General features: G+C 41.4%; 1 protein-coding gene across 6 annotated transcripts in view; it reads left to right on the top strand.

Annotated features, from left to right (window-relative positions):
- tank (TRAF family member-associated NFKB activator) overlaps positions 1-15,298 on the top strand; it is a 64,712-nt gene that overhangs the window by 31,157 nt on the left and 18,257 nt on the right. Inside the window, exon 1 of one of the 6 annotated variants that reach the window (XR_006310009.1) lies at positions 2,023-2,064. The exons of 4 other annotated variants lie outside the window; for them this stretch is intronic. The gene's annotated coding sequence lies outside the window, so the exon portion shown is untranslated. Of the gene's footprint in view, positions 1-2,022; positions 2,065-8,567; positions 8,634-15,298 lie in introns of those variants that run through there. One more of the 6 variants, XR_006310010.1, reaches the window with a different exon arrangement.

Here is a 15,298-nt window from a genome sequence, read left to right as displayed (position 1 = left end):
TCTAGATAATCAAGCTGCTAACCATTATGTAGGTTTTGCCTCAAGCAGGATATCTTTACCTGATGCAACTATGCTTATGTTATTCCTTGTAACATAAGGAACTAGAGCTGATTAATGTGGTGTTGATAGACTCAACTTTAGCCAAGCCTTTACCTCTGACTTTTATAAAGAGCCTTGCTTTCTTTAAATTGCAAAGTCAAAATCTTTCCCATCTAGAAGGCCTTAAGTACAATCGTGTTGGTTGTTTTGACTAGAAATGAAAATTAAAGTGTGTTTGATATTAAAACTTCATTTGGTTCTTCTCTACTTATTTTAGCAGGTACAAAAAATAGGTTTGGAATGACTGAAAATCATTCACTAAAACTAGCAATTTTTATCAAAATATGTTCACGGAATTGCTCTTTTCTGAAATTTGTGCATGGCCAACAGCTTTTTGGAGAGACAAAATTCACTCCAGCCTCTCCCTTCTTCTTATCCTTTCCAATATTTAAGGTTATAACATCTTACCATCTGTCGTTTGTACAAGAAGTGTTCTCACTGCATAGTTCAGTTTGCATTTTTTGGGGAACAAATAAATTCTAGTTTAATTTTCATGGACTGATATCCGTACAGTACAGAGGGGAGGCTACTCTGTTCATCATGTCTGCAGTGGCATTCCATCGGAATAATTTACCTAGTGTCAGTCTCCCACCTTTTCCCTATACCCCTGCACTTTCTTCCTGTTCAAATAACGTCCAGTTTCATCTTGAAAGCTTCAATTGAACCGACCTCCACTACACACTTAAGTAGTGCATTCCAGATCCTAATCACTTACTGCAAAAAAACATTTTTCCTCATGTTTCTATTGCTTTTTTTTTTGCTAGTTAGCTACAATCAGCATCCTCTTCCCTGTCTTTACACCAATGGAAATAATTTTTGCCCATCTAATCTGTCCAGGCCCCTCATGATTTTGAAACAAATCTCATCTTAATCTTCTCTTCTCCATGAAAACCAGTCCCAATTTTTATCTACATAACTGAAATTTCTCATCCTTGGAAGCATTCTTGTGAATTTCTGCGAGGCTTCCCAAATTATTCCCAGAAATTCCATTGTTCCATTGTCTTCCCTGCCAGCCTCCCCTTCTAATCACCTCTGGCCAGCTCCTCGCTCATGTCTTTGTAGTTACCTTTCCTCAATTGTGAAACTGTTACATTTGATTCCAGCTTCTCCCTCCCAGACTGCAGAGTGAACTTTATCATGTTATAGTCACTCCCCCTTAGGAGTTCCTTACCTTTAATCTCCCTAAACAAGTTTGCCTCATTGCAAGTCACCGAATCCAGACTTGCTTGTTCCCTAGTGGGCTCCACCACAAGCTACTCCAAAAAGCCATCTTGTAAATATTCTATAAATTCCTTGTCTTGGCATCCGTTACCAACCTGATTTTTTGCAGTCCACCTGCATATTGAAGACAGAGTGGTCCATTTGAGGCCAAACTGGTGTTTAATGCAGGTCTGACATAACTTCCTTGTCTTTATACTCTCTGCCTTTATTTATCATGCCTACGCCATTACATTCTTGGTTAACTGCTCATCCAACCTGTCCTGGCACCTTCAATGATTTGTTCACATATACTCCTAGGTCCCTCTGTTCTTCCTCTTCAATTGTGACTTTCAATTTGACTTAACTGTGTGTTATAAACAGAAGGAAGATGTGGTCATTACTTCAATTGCTGTTTGTGGGTGTTTGCTGTGCACAAACCATTACAGTGATTACATTTCAAAAGTGCTTCGTTGGTTGTAAAGCACTTTGAGGCGTCTGGTGATTCGGAGAAGTGCTGTAAAAATGTAAGTTTTTTAAAAATGCAGCATAGAATTGCTTATTATCAAGAAAATCTCTTGCACCTTTTACTTTATCTATTCCATTCATTATCTCTCTCCCCCAATCCCACCCTATCCCTAAAACCCTGCATTTTCCATAGCTAAGCCACCTGCCTGGACATCCATGGACACTATGAATAACTTAGCATGGCCAATCCACCTAACCTGCACATCTTTGGACTGTGGGAGGAAACTGGAGCACCAAGAGGTAACCCACACAGACACAGGGAGAACATGCAAACTCCACACAATCACCCAAGGCTGGAATCCTACCCGGGTCCCTGGTACTGTGAGGCAACAGTGCTAACCACTGACCCACTGTACTGCCCATTTATATTGTTGGTTTACTTAACTATACTGTGGCTCTTTAGGTCTGTGTGTCATAGCTGCAGGCTGAGTTGGAGTGGAGCGTGTAGAAACAAGGATAGATATGGGTTTGCATGAGTGGTCATTAAGTTGACATGGATGTGTGAGGGAATATGGGGTGAGATATGTCTAATTCAGGAAATTTCCTGACACTCACCACTTGCCCCAGCATGAAAATCCAGCTCATTGACTCCTTTACTGGGATAATGGTTCAATTAGCAACTTCCTGGGACCTTCCTAAATATCCATTACTGATGGAAGCACAGAAAGAGTATGGTATTTTGGACCCTTTCCCGACCTCTCCTTATACTGATTGTAACAAGGTCAGCCAGATGGATGTCATAGAGTATGAGTTCCCTAATTGGGGCTGTTAATCTGGTTCAATCAAGGAACCCTGGCTGACAGATAGAAACAGGAGTGTCAGAGATTCTGCTACTCTGAGAGCTGGCTCTGAAGGAGTTGGATCATTGTCAAGGACTTTCTATGTGTAAAGGGTGACTTGGTGACAGGACACTAGCCTTTTGTAGAGTTATTTCACTTCTGACCTGATATCTTGCTCAAGTCGAGGTCACTGGAAAGTGCTGTACACTGAGAGTTATTTTTCTCCCCTTTTTCCCTTCTCCAATTCAGTAAACAATTGGAAATTGAACTGTAAACTTCCTTTTCCTGACTCAAATTATATGTCTCAAGTCATGGCATGTGTTGATGTCCTTTTGTAGTTTTTAGAGGAAAGAATATTTATGGAATTGATACAGCCTGTTGGTACTTTGTCAGCATTTTACATATAATGACTAGAGATGTTGGAGATGCTCTCCTCAGAGCAGAGGTCATTGAGATCTTCACACGCATAATGGATTTTGATAGAGTAACCGTAAAAAAGCTGTTTACTGTGGCATTGGACTAACAAAAGGGACCAATTAAAGAACCTGAGGCAATATGAATTTTTTTTATGCAGCAAGTTAATATGATCTGGAATCCACTCTCCAAAAAGCAGAAGGAAGCAGATTCAGAAGCTTTTATTCAGATAAATACTTGAAGAGGGAGGATGGATTGGCTGGATGGCTGGTTTCCTATACGGAGTGATGCCAAATAGCGTGAGTTCTCAATCTCTCCGCTCGCCTGAAGTGTGGTGACCCTCAGGTGAAACCACCATCAGTCTTCTCTCTCTCTTTCTCTAATGGGAGACCAGCCCAACTTGAAGCAGGGAAGAAACATACAGAGCTATGAGGAATAAAGGTCGGGTAACAATGACTGATTATGACCTCTGAGGAGCTGGCAGAAGAACAGTGGGCTGAAAGGGCTCCCATTTCATTCTATAATTCTGAAAAAACACCTTTAAAAGTGTGGCCATTATAATCATGCACCTGAGGGTTTACATGCACAAATTTCTGAAGGTGGCAGGGCAGGTTGAAAAAGCAGTTGAAATGGCACATCGGATCATGGGTTTTATAAATTGAGGTATAGAGTACATTAATAAGGAAATTATGGTGAGCCTTTGTAAGACACTGGTTTGATCTCACCTGGAGTATTGCATCCTATTCTGAGCCCCACACTTTAGGAAGAATGTGAAGGCTCCAAGGAAAGTGCAGAAAAGATTCACACCAATGGTTCCAGGGCTGAGAAATTACAGTTATGTGGCTGGATTGTAGGAACCGGGGTTCTTCTTCTTGGAGAAGAGAAGGTTGAGAGGGGAATTGATCAAGATTTTCTAAATCATAAGGAAGTCCAGACAAGGTAGGTAGGGAACAATTGTTCCCATTAATGGAAAGATCAAGAACCAGAGGGCACAGATTTAAGGTGACTGACTGTCAAAAGAACCAAAGGCGATATGAGGAAAGAGTTTTTATCAGTGGTTATGATCTGGAATGCATTGTCAGAGAGTGTTGTGGAGGCAGCTTAAGCTTAGGTTTCAAAAATGAATTAGATAAGTACCTTAAATGGAAAAAATTGCAGAGTTACAGAGTAAGAGTTGGGGAATGGCAAGCAACCAACACAGACTCCATGGTCTAAAGGGCCTCCTTTTGTGCTGTAGCCATTCAACGATTCTATGATCAACATTAATCCAGTGATTAGCCACCAAGACAGTTGTTCCACTGTCCCAGTGGCTAATTCCACCTGAAGTGCCTGAGGTATAGGAAGGATATAATCAAGCCAGAGAAGGTTCAGAAAAGATTTACCAGGATGTTGTTGGGTATGGAAGGTTTGAGTTATAAAGAAAGGCTGGATGGGCTAGGACTTATAGTAGTGTAGGGGGTTGAGAGGCAATCTGATAGAAGTTTATAAAATCATGAGAAGTATAGATAGAGTTAATGGTAGTTGCCTTTTTCCGAGGATGGGGGATTTCAAGACCATGGGACACATTTTTAAGTTGAGAGGAGAGATTTAAAAAAGACATAAGCGGCAAATTTTTGACGCAGAGGGTGGTTCACGTGTGGAATGAGCTTTCTGAGAAAGTGGTGGATGAGGGTACAATTACAATGTTTAAAAGACATTTGGATAGAACATAGAACCTTACAGTGCATTACAGGCCCTTCGGAACCAATCTGAAGCCCATCTACCCTACACTATTCCATTCTCATCCATACATTTATCCAATGACCATTTAAATGCCCTTAAAGTTGGCAAGTCTATGACTGTTGCAGGCAGGGCGCTCCAAGCTCCTCCTTCTCTCTGAGTAAAGAAACTACCTCTGACATCTGTCCTATATCTACCACCCCTCAATTTAAAGCTATGTCCCCTCATGCTAGCCATCACCATCTGAGGAAAAAGGCTCTCACTGTCCACTCTCTGTAATCCACTGATTATCTTATATGTCTCAATTAAGTTACTTCTCAATCTTCTTCTCTCTAATGAAAACAGCGTCAAGTCCCTCAGACTTTCCTCGTAAGACCTTTCCTCCATACCAGGCAACATCCTAGTAAATCTCCCCTGAACCCTTTCCAAAGCTTCCACGTCCTTCCTAATAAGGTGGTGACCAGAACTGCACGCAATATTCCAAGTGCGGCCACACCAGAGTTTAGTACAGCTGCAGCATGATCTCATGGCTCTGAAATTCAATCCCCCTACCAATAAAAGCTAACACACCATATATCTTCTTAACAACCCTATCAACCTGCATGGCAACTTTCAGGGAGCTATGTACGTGGAGACTGAGATCTCTCTGCTCATCTACACGACGAAGAATCTGACCATTAGCCCAGCAGTTTTTATTCCTGTTGCTCCTTCTAAAGTGAATCACCTCACACTTTTCCATATTCAACTTCATTTTCCACCTCTCAGCCCAGCTCTGCAGCTGATCTATGTCCTTCTGTAACCTACAACATCCTTCAGCACTATCCACATACATGAATAGGAAAAGTTTGGAGGGATTATAGGCCAGGAGCAGGCAAATGGGACTAGTTTAGTTTGGAGTTATGTTCAGCATGGACTGGTTGGACTGAAGGGTCTGTTTCTGTGCTGTATGAGTCATGGCTTTGTGAAGACTGTGAAGCAGTTACTTACTAATTACAACAGGGGGCACTGAAATTCTATTAAAGGTTGTGAATGCATGTAGAATTTTGGTAAGATTAAGATGTAGGTAATGGGGCAGCCAATAATGTTTCGTGTTCTTTAACATTTACAAATAGATTTTAAAATTTACATTCATTGAGACTCAAATCTGCAATCATAATAAAAGCAATATATTGCGGATGCTGGAAATCTGACATAAAAACTAAAAATACTGGAGACAGAGTTAACATTTCAAATCTCATATGACCTTTTCAGAACTGGAGGGGGATGGAAATCATAGAGGCATAGAGATGTACAGCATGGAAACAGACCCTTTGGTCCAACTCATCCATGCCAAACAGATATCCCAAAAATGATAGTTTTTGTGCATTGACCGACAGGGAGGAACAAGTGGAACAGATTGTGAAGGTGCCTAGAACAAATAACAAAGGCAGTGCTCATGGTAATAAAGGAGAAATAGAGATGTAAAATAGGTATAAATAAAGGTGTGAAAAGGAGAAAATGAGTCCGCTGATCAGAGAGCAAAGTCAACAAGACGCAACTAAGACATGATCAGGGGAGGGTGGGGGATTGTAAGAAAAATGGAGAACAGAGGTCATGCTCTGAAGATGCAGAATTCAATATTGAATCCTTTAGGCTGTGAAATGCCTAAGTAGAAAATTAGGTGTTGTTCTTTCAGTTTGTGTTGAACTTCATAGAAACATTGCAGCAGGATCAGAACAGAAATGTTGACATGAAAGCAAAGTGGTTTATTGAAATGGTCAGCAGCTGGCAGACTGGTGTCATTCCTAAGGACAGAGAGGTCATCCAATCTGTGTTTGGTTTTGCCAATGTAGAGGAGACTGTATTGTGAACAGCAAATATAGCAGACTTGATTAAAAGAAGTATACCAGTAGGACTGTCTTGGCAGGCCCATCATTCCAGCCTGTTCCTGCCCAACTGAACTTATTTTTTATTATCATGATTCTATTTTTTCTCCCCTTGTCCAGTCTTTTCTCACTTACATTTGTGATTCTTCTGATGCTTTACGTCAGTTTCATAATTTCCAATTTTCTGGTCCTAGCCACCTCCTCTTCACCATGGACATGCGTTTCCCTCTGCACGTTTATCCCTCATCAGACTCTCTGCTTCTTCCTTGGACTGGACATCCCCCATCCACCACCACCCTCCTTCACCTGGCTGAGCTTGTCCTCACTTTGAATAACTTCTTCTTTAAATCACAAATAAAATCAGAAATTGCTGGAAAAAAGCTCAGTAAGTCTGGCAGCATCTGTGAAGAGAAATCAGTCTTAACGTTTTGGGTCCAGTCACCCTTCTTCAGAGCTTCTCGATTTCTAATACCGTTAAATGTAGAATTATTAGCTGTAGCAGCTTCGGGATGTTCTATGTAATAGACAAGTGTCCTAATGCTAATTTGTTCAGGCCTTCCTAAAAACAGCTGATCCATCTGTCTTTTGTCCAATTTTGGATTCTTCCAAGTCTCTCTGTTCTCTCCAGAAGTCGGCAACGCATATTTGAGTACATTTCAAAAAGACATTGGCAATGAGTTAATGAGTACCATCAGGTTATTCAATTCTGGGGGCTTCATACTTGAGCCTGTTGCCATCTTCAATCAACTCATATGCTTTAATGCCATGATCTTATTGAATAGTGAGGCAGGTTTGAGGGGCCAAATTACCTACTCCTACTCCTGTTTCTTATGTTCACTATATTATCCTAGAGGCCTTGGAGAAGTTTCTTGTAACAAATGCAATTTAAATTCCAGACCAGATTGCCTTTTTGTATCGTTTAGAGGAAATTAATTGCACTACCTCTTTGTTTTAAGGTCTGAGTTCACACTGAACTAGTTTTACACCTGCCAATGGTCTTACACTGTTTAGCTTTTGTACTGATCACTGACTTGATTCTTAAGTTGTGCTCCTCTTGTGCATGCTGTACCTGAGAACCTGCTTCATATCGAATAAAAATATTAAGATTATGGAGCTCATAAACAATCCAAATAGTTAAACCTGGCAGTTCAAGGACCTGAAAATGTGTTGCTGGAAAAGTGCAGCAGGTCAGGCAGCATCCAAGGAGCAGGAGAATCGACGTTTCGGGCATGAGCCCTTCTTCAGGAAGAAGGGCTCATGCCCGAAACATCAATTCTCCTGCTCCTTGGATGCTGCCTGACCTGCTGCGCTTTTCCAGCAACACATTTTTAGCTCTGATCTCCAGCATCTGCAGTCCTCACTTTCTCCTAGTTCAAGGACCTGTTTGCTTTGAAACAAAAATATCCACTTCTCATGTAATTTCTGTATAAGTGTACATTCAATTCGAGTGCTCCCTGTTTCACTCTACTGCATGTTGCCTTTAAGTCAGGCAGTGGTTGATATGATAATAAATGCAATGCAGTCCCTGCATATCATTATTTGGAAAACCATTAGACTTGGGTAAGTGAGGCTGAAACATATTGAAATTCTTCAATTTAATATTTTAAAAGAGAATGTTCTTTTCAATTTTAAAGTGTTCAAGGTGATTCAGTTCAGTAATGGGCTTTTGGCATCTATCATAGAGCCTTGATTGTCAAGGCTAACGTTTTATACTTGCAGATTCTGAATACTTAAATAGAAATAATTGGTGTAACAGAGCAGGTTTAATATTTATGTTCTGCTGGCATTGAGGAAGCTTAATTAATCTATGTTGCTGTGTTCTGTGCAAAGACCTGAAGGAGACAAACACTGTTCTCAGTACTGTGAATAAATGGTGCTGAACCCCATCTGCTGGAGGGAAATTAAGAAATAATTTCGGTGGTGCCCTTCACATGCCCTTGTTCTCATGTTGCTGTATCACTGGTAACAAGTGTTGTACTAGAAGACATAAAGCTACTAGCTCTCCGTTTTTGGTGTCAAAAATTTCTAAAAGGTAAACATTTTTCTGTTGCCACTTCATCAACTGCAAGTTGCTGTCATTTCTAAAAGAAAGTCTTGTACTATTATCATGTTGTTTTGGGTCTAAAAAGAATATAATAGACATGATTTACATTCGTTCATGCCTAATTTGGGTGATCATATTTAATATTTCCATTCAATATCAATGGGTTTAGATTTTGAAGTTCAATAGTCTGGTCAGATGTTTGGGTGATTCCAGGCTGAGTGCTGGACAGTTAAATCTGAGGGATTTTGTGCACTCAATGCAAAACAATCCAACTAAGGCAAGCAGCAACCAAAGAGCCAAATAGAATGTAAACCTAAATGTCCACAACAGTAGACAAGGTGTCACATTATGCTCGGGTCAGGGGTCCATGCCAGGAGTACCACGAGGACTGGCATTTCTGTCACTGACCCAGTGGCGTTGGTTGTGGAGAGGTACAGTGCCTTTCCATGTGATGTGGTATAACATCATTCTTTATGAACTGGAATCTTCCATTAATGATGTGTTAAAGAGCCATTCCCTGTGCTGCAGCATCATGCCATTCCTTGTGTGGTATAGTCCGATTTCTTGTATGGTATAGTGCCAATCTTGTGTGGTATAGAGCCATGGAGAAAGAGTATAAAGGCAGTAGGAATATACTTAAGAGAGAAATCAGGAGGGCAAACAGGGGACATGGGATTGCTTTGGCAAATAGGGTGAAGTAGAATCTAAAGAATTTTTACAAATACATTAAGGACAAAATGGTAACTAGGGAGAGAATAGGGCCCCTCAAAGATCAGCAAGGCGGCCTTTGTGTGGAGCCGCAGGAGATGGGAAAGATACTAAACGAGTATTTTGCATCAGTATTTACTGTAGAGAAAGACATGGAAGATATAAAATGTTGGGAAATAGATGGTGACATCTTGAAAAATGTCCTTATTACAGAGGAGGAAGTGCTGGATGTCTTGAAATGCATAAAAGTGGATAAATCCGCATGACCTGATCAGGTGTACCCGAGAACTCTGTGGGCAGCTAGGGAAGTGATTGCTGGGCCTCTTGCTGAGGTATTTGTATCATCGATAGTCACAGGTGAGGTGCCGGAAGACTGGAGGTTGGCAAACGTGGTGCCACTGTTTAAGAAAGGTGGTAAGGACAAGCCAGGGAACTATAGACCAGTGAGCCTGACGTCAGTGGTGGGAAAGTTGTTGGAGGGAATCCTGAGGGACAGGATGTACATGTATTTGGAAAGGCAAGGACTGATTAGGGATAGTCAACACGGCTTTATGCATGGGAAATCATGTCTCACAAACTTGATTGAGTTTTTTGAAGAAATAACAAAGAGGATTGATGAGGGGAGAGCAGTAGATGTGATCTATATGGACTTCAGTAAGGCGTTCGGCAAGGTTCCCCATGGGAGACTGATTAGCAAGGTTAGATCTCATGGAATACAGGGAGAACTAGCCATTTGGATACAGAACTGGCTCAAAGGTAGAAGTCAGAGGGTGGTGGTGGATGGTTGTTTTTCAGACTGGAGGCCTGTGACCAATGGAGTGCCACAAGGATCGATGCTAGGCCCTCTACTTTTCGTCATTTATTTAAATGATTTGGATGTGAGCATAAGGGGTATAGTTAGTAAGTTTGCTGATGACACCACAATTGGAGGTGTAGGGGACAGCAAAGAAGGTTGCCTCAGATTACAATAGGATTTTGATCAGATGGGCCAATGGGCTGAGAAGTGGCAAATGGAGTTTAATTTAGATAAATGTGAGGTGCTGCATTTTGGGAAAGCAAATCTTAGCAGGACTTATACACTTAATGGTAAGGTCCTGGGGAATGTTGCTGAACAAAGAGACCTTGGAGTGCAGGTTCATAGCTCCTTGGAAGTGGAGTTGCTGGTAGATAGGATAGTGAAGAAGGCATTTGGTAAGAGTATTGAGTACAGGAGTTGGGAGGTCATGTTGCGGCTGTACAGGACATTGGTTAGGCTACTGTTGGAATACTGCGTGCAATTCTGGTCTCCTTCCTATCGGAAAGATGTTGTTAAACTTGAAAGGGTTCAGAAAAGATTTATAAGGATGTTGCCAAGGTTGGAGGATTTGAGCTACAGGGAAAATTTGAATGAGCTAGGGCTATTTTCCCTGGAGTGCCGCAGGCTGCATCATAAAGAATGATGTTATACCACATCACATAAACCTCTTATAGAGGTTTATAAAATCATGAGGGGCATGGATAGAATAAATAAACAAAATCTTTTCCCTGGGGTGGGGGAGTCAAGAACTAGAGGGCATAAGTTTAGGGTGAGAAGGGAAAGATATAAAGGAGACCTAAGGGGAAACGTTTTCACGCAGAGGGTGGTACATGTATGAAATGAGCTGCCAGAGGAAGTGGTGGAGGCTGGTACAATTGCAACATTTAAAAGGCATTTGGATGGGTATATGAATAGGAAGGGTTTGGAGGGATATGGGCTGGGTGTTGGCAGGTGGGACTAGATTGGGTTGTGATATCTGATCGGCATGGACGAGTTGGACCAAAAGGTCTATTTCCGTGCTGTACATCTCTATGACTTTATCACTTTAAGTAACAAGCAGGTTAGACCAAGGAGAGCCAATAGATGTTATCTACCTGGACTTCAAGAAAGCCTTTGACAAGGTACTGCACAGGAAGCTACTGATAAGGTAAGGGCCCATGGTATCACAGGCAAGGTGCTAGCCTGGATAGAAATTTGGCTGTCTGGCAGAAAACAGAGAGTGGGGTTAAAAGGTCTTTCTCAGGATGGCAGCCAGTGACAAGTGGTGTTATGCAAGGCTCAATGTTGGGACTATACGTTTTCACTTTGTATATCAATGATCTGGATGAAGGGACTGAGGGCACTCTGGCTAAGGTTGCAGTTGACACAAAGATAGGTAGAGGGACAGATAGCTTTGAGGAGACGGGGAGGCTGCAGAAGGAATTGGACAGGTGGGAAATTGGGTAAAGAAGTGGGAAAGTGTGAGGTCATGCACTTTGGTAGGAAGAAAAGAGGCATTGACTATTTTCTAAATGGAGAGAAAATTCCAAAGAGACTTGGGAGTCCTAGTTCAGGATTCTCTCAAGGTAAACATGCAGGTTGAGTCAGTAGTTAGGAAGGGGAATGCAATGATGGTATTTGTTTTGAGAGGACTTGAATATAAAAGCAGGGATGTACTTCTGAGCCTCTGTAATGCTCTGGTCAGATTACGTTTGGAGTATTGTGTGCAGTTTTGGTTCTCATATCTCAGGAATGACGTACTGGGCCTGGAGAGGTTTCAGAGGAATGAAAAGCTTAACATATGAGGAATGTTTGAGGACTATACTCGATGGAGTTTAGAAGAATGAGGGGGGATCTAATTGAAACATACAGATTACTGAATGGCCTGGGCAGAGTAGATGTTTGCATTGGTAGGAGAGACTAGGACCTAAGGGCACAGCCTTAGAGTAAAGGGAAGACCTTTTAGAACAGACATAAGGAGAAACTTCTTCAGCCAGAGAGTGGTGAATCTGTGGAATTCACTGTCACCGAACGTTTTGGAGGCCAGGTCATTGAGTATATTTAAGATAGATAAGTTCTTGAGTATCAAGGGGATCAAAGGTTACAGGGATGAAGCAGGAGAATGGCGTTGAGAAACTTATCATCCATGATTGAATGGCGGTGCAGACTCAATGGGCTGAATGGCCTAATTTCTGCTCCTACGTCTTATGGTCCGGTGGTCTAGAGGGATTCCTTGTGTGGCATAGAGCTGTCCCTTGTGTGGTATAGAGCCGTTCCTTGTGTGATATGGAGCCATCTCCTGTGTGGTATAGAGCCATTCCTTGTGTGGTTATAGAGCCATTCCTTATGTGGTTATACAGCCATTCCTTATGTGGTTATAGAGCCATTCCTTGTGTGGTTATAGAGCCATTCCTTGTGTAGTTATAGAGCCATTCCTTGTGTAGTTATACAGCCATTCCTTGTGTGGTTATACAGCCATTCCTTGTGTAGTTATACAGCCATTCCTTGTGTGGTTATAGAGCCATTCCTTGTGTGGTTATACAGCCATTCCTTGTGTGGTTATAGAGCCATTCCTTGTGTGGTTATAGAGCCATTCCTTATGTGGCATAGAATCATCCCTTGTGTGGTTATAGAGGCATTCCTTGTGTGGTATAGAGCCATCTCCTGTGTGGTATAGAGGCATTCTTTGTGTGGTTATACAGCCATTCCTTGTGTGGTATAGAGCCATCCCTTGTGTGATTATAGAGCTGTTCCTTGTGTGTTATAGCGCTCTTCCTTGTGTGTGGTCCCCCTAATTGAGGAATGTTTTATGTAAATGTGATGATGGAATGTGTGCATAACTGCCGATGGTAGCATTTGCTCCACATCCCTAATTGCCCTGAAACTGAGTGGCTTATTTCAAAGTCTGTTAGGTATCAACTTCATTGCCAAGGGCTTGGAGTTACCAGAGTAGGTAAGGAAAGCAGTTTCCTTTCCTGAAGGGCATTAGCAGACATTAGTTTGCTGGTAATTGCACAGTTGCCATTAGTTTTTTTTGCTGAATAAAAATTTCACCAGTCAGCATGGTGGGATTATATCCAAATCCCGAGAACATTAGAGTCCAGGGTTCTGGATTACTAGTCCACTGATATTAATGCTATGCTAACACCTGACCTATGGCGTGGTGCCATCCCTGTGAGATATCAGTGCTCCTGGTAGTGTTCTTTGAATTGAGATAAAGCCGTTATTACTCATGCAGACCTAAGCTATTTCTTATGGTATGCTGCCATTCCTATTCCTGTGGTGTAGTACCTTGTCTTGAGCTAAAGTGCTAAAACAGATTTTGCTCACTTGCTGTCTCCCCTCCAGTGAAGGAGAAGGAACACTGACAGAATGAGTCTAAAAGCAGAGAACTCAAGCTTTTAGCAGCAGCAGATAGAGAGCTGTATCTAGCAGCTTCAACTCCTAACACCCCAACTTCAACAACTGAAAGCAAAACTAAAACCCTGGATCTGTGTGAGCTGACTCCACCCATTCATGCTTCTTTTGTCTAATTTTTTAAAACCCCAAAGCTAATTACTCTGCTTTCAATGAAGCAGACACCTCAGCACCAGGTTTACAACACCTGTCTTTGAGACAAACAGAACATAATAAATCCCTCTTAAAGACACATATCATCACACCTCCCCCTTTAAAAAAATCCAATCATCAGTAAACAAAGATGGCTTCATGTTCAAAGACTTTAGTCTCATGTTAATAGCATGCTATGTTATACATACGTATGTATATGCAATAAATTAAATCTAAGCATGCAAACCTTCAATGCTGCAGTCCATCTTAGCTCAATTGTTCTGCCACCAAAAACCTGTCTTCCTTCATCAAAGTCGTGATGACACATTGCTAATTATGTTCTCTTGTCCTGCCACGTGTATAATGTTCAAACTGAATGGCTGTAACAATAAATTCCAACTAAACCGTCTTGTGCTTTTATCCTTAAATTTTTCCAAAAGTTCTGGAGGCAGAGTTCATTGAATTAGAGATTGTTTCTTGGAGCAGTATGTTATGGAACCAAACAGGGAGCAGGCTACTCTAGATTTGGTATTGTGTCATGAGGAGAGATTAATTGATGGCATCATAGTTAAGGATCCTGTAGGGAGTAGTGACCACAGTATGATAGAATTCAAAATTCAGTTTGGGGGTGAGAAAGTGTACTCCTATACTGGTGTTCTGGAATTAAACAAAGGAAATTACATAGGCATGAGGACAGATTTGCCAGAGTAGATTGGGGCAGGAAGTCTAAAAGGTAAGTCATTGGATGAGCAGTGGCAGATGTTTAAGGAGCTACTTAATTCCTCACAACTACAATATATCCCAGTGAGGAAGAAAGATGGTAAGGGAGATAAAAACCATACATGGCCAAACAGTGAGGTCAAGAGCAATATAAAGTCAAAAACTAAGGTATACAATATTGCAAAGGCCAGTGGCAGGAAGATTGGGAAACTTTCATACATAAACAGAGGGATTCTAAATTAATAAAAAGAGCTAGATAAATTACAAAAGAAACCCATGACAAAGTATCAAAAAGGCTGGCAAAAGCTTCACTAGGGAAGAGAGCCGCTAAGGTGAATGTTGGTCCCTTGGAAGATGAAACCAGAGAGTTAATAGTGGGGAACACTGAAATGACAGAGATGCCTCAGTTTTCATGGTGGAGGACAATAGTACAATTCCTATTGGAATGGGTGCGAGATGCTGCTCCTTTAACAAGGTTACATTATCGTTGGATTTTTTTCAAAAGGGGTCGTAAAGACATAGGTTCCAATATGTATGGAACTATGAGAAGGCTTTAAAGTAATTTTTTTAAAACACTTGTACGATGAAAGGGGAGTGGCCAGTTCTCCCAGCTGAGGGTTTGGTTTGGTCTGGTTTTAGCAAGCAGTCAGTTTGGAACTGCTGGTCAAAGAAAACTCTGGTGGGAAAAGGTTCCCGGACTCAACAGAGGTTTTCTGGCTGACTCTCTCGCTGACATCTCTCCTGTAAGAACCTGTGTGTGATTTTACTTTTTTTTTTGCCAAGGGGGTGTTTATGGGAATGATGCAAGTATTCAGAACATCATCATTAAGTTGTGATAGAGTGGATGGGATTTTCAGATAAGTTATGTCGTTCTATATTCTCTTCTCTTTGGTTTATGAAT

The sequence above is a fragment of the Chiloscyllium plagiosum genome, chromosome 43 (genome assembly GCF_004010195.1).
Source record: "Chiloscyllium plagiosum isolate BGI_BamShark_2017 chromosome 43, ASM401019v2, whole genome shotgun sequence".
NCBI lineage: Eukaryota > Metazoa > Chordata > Chondrichthyes > Orectolobiformes > Hemiscylliidae > Chiloscyllium > Chiloscyllium plagiosum.
Note: the sequence above shows the minus strand (reverse complement) of the source record. Positions and strands in the feature narration are given on the sequence as shown.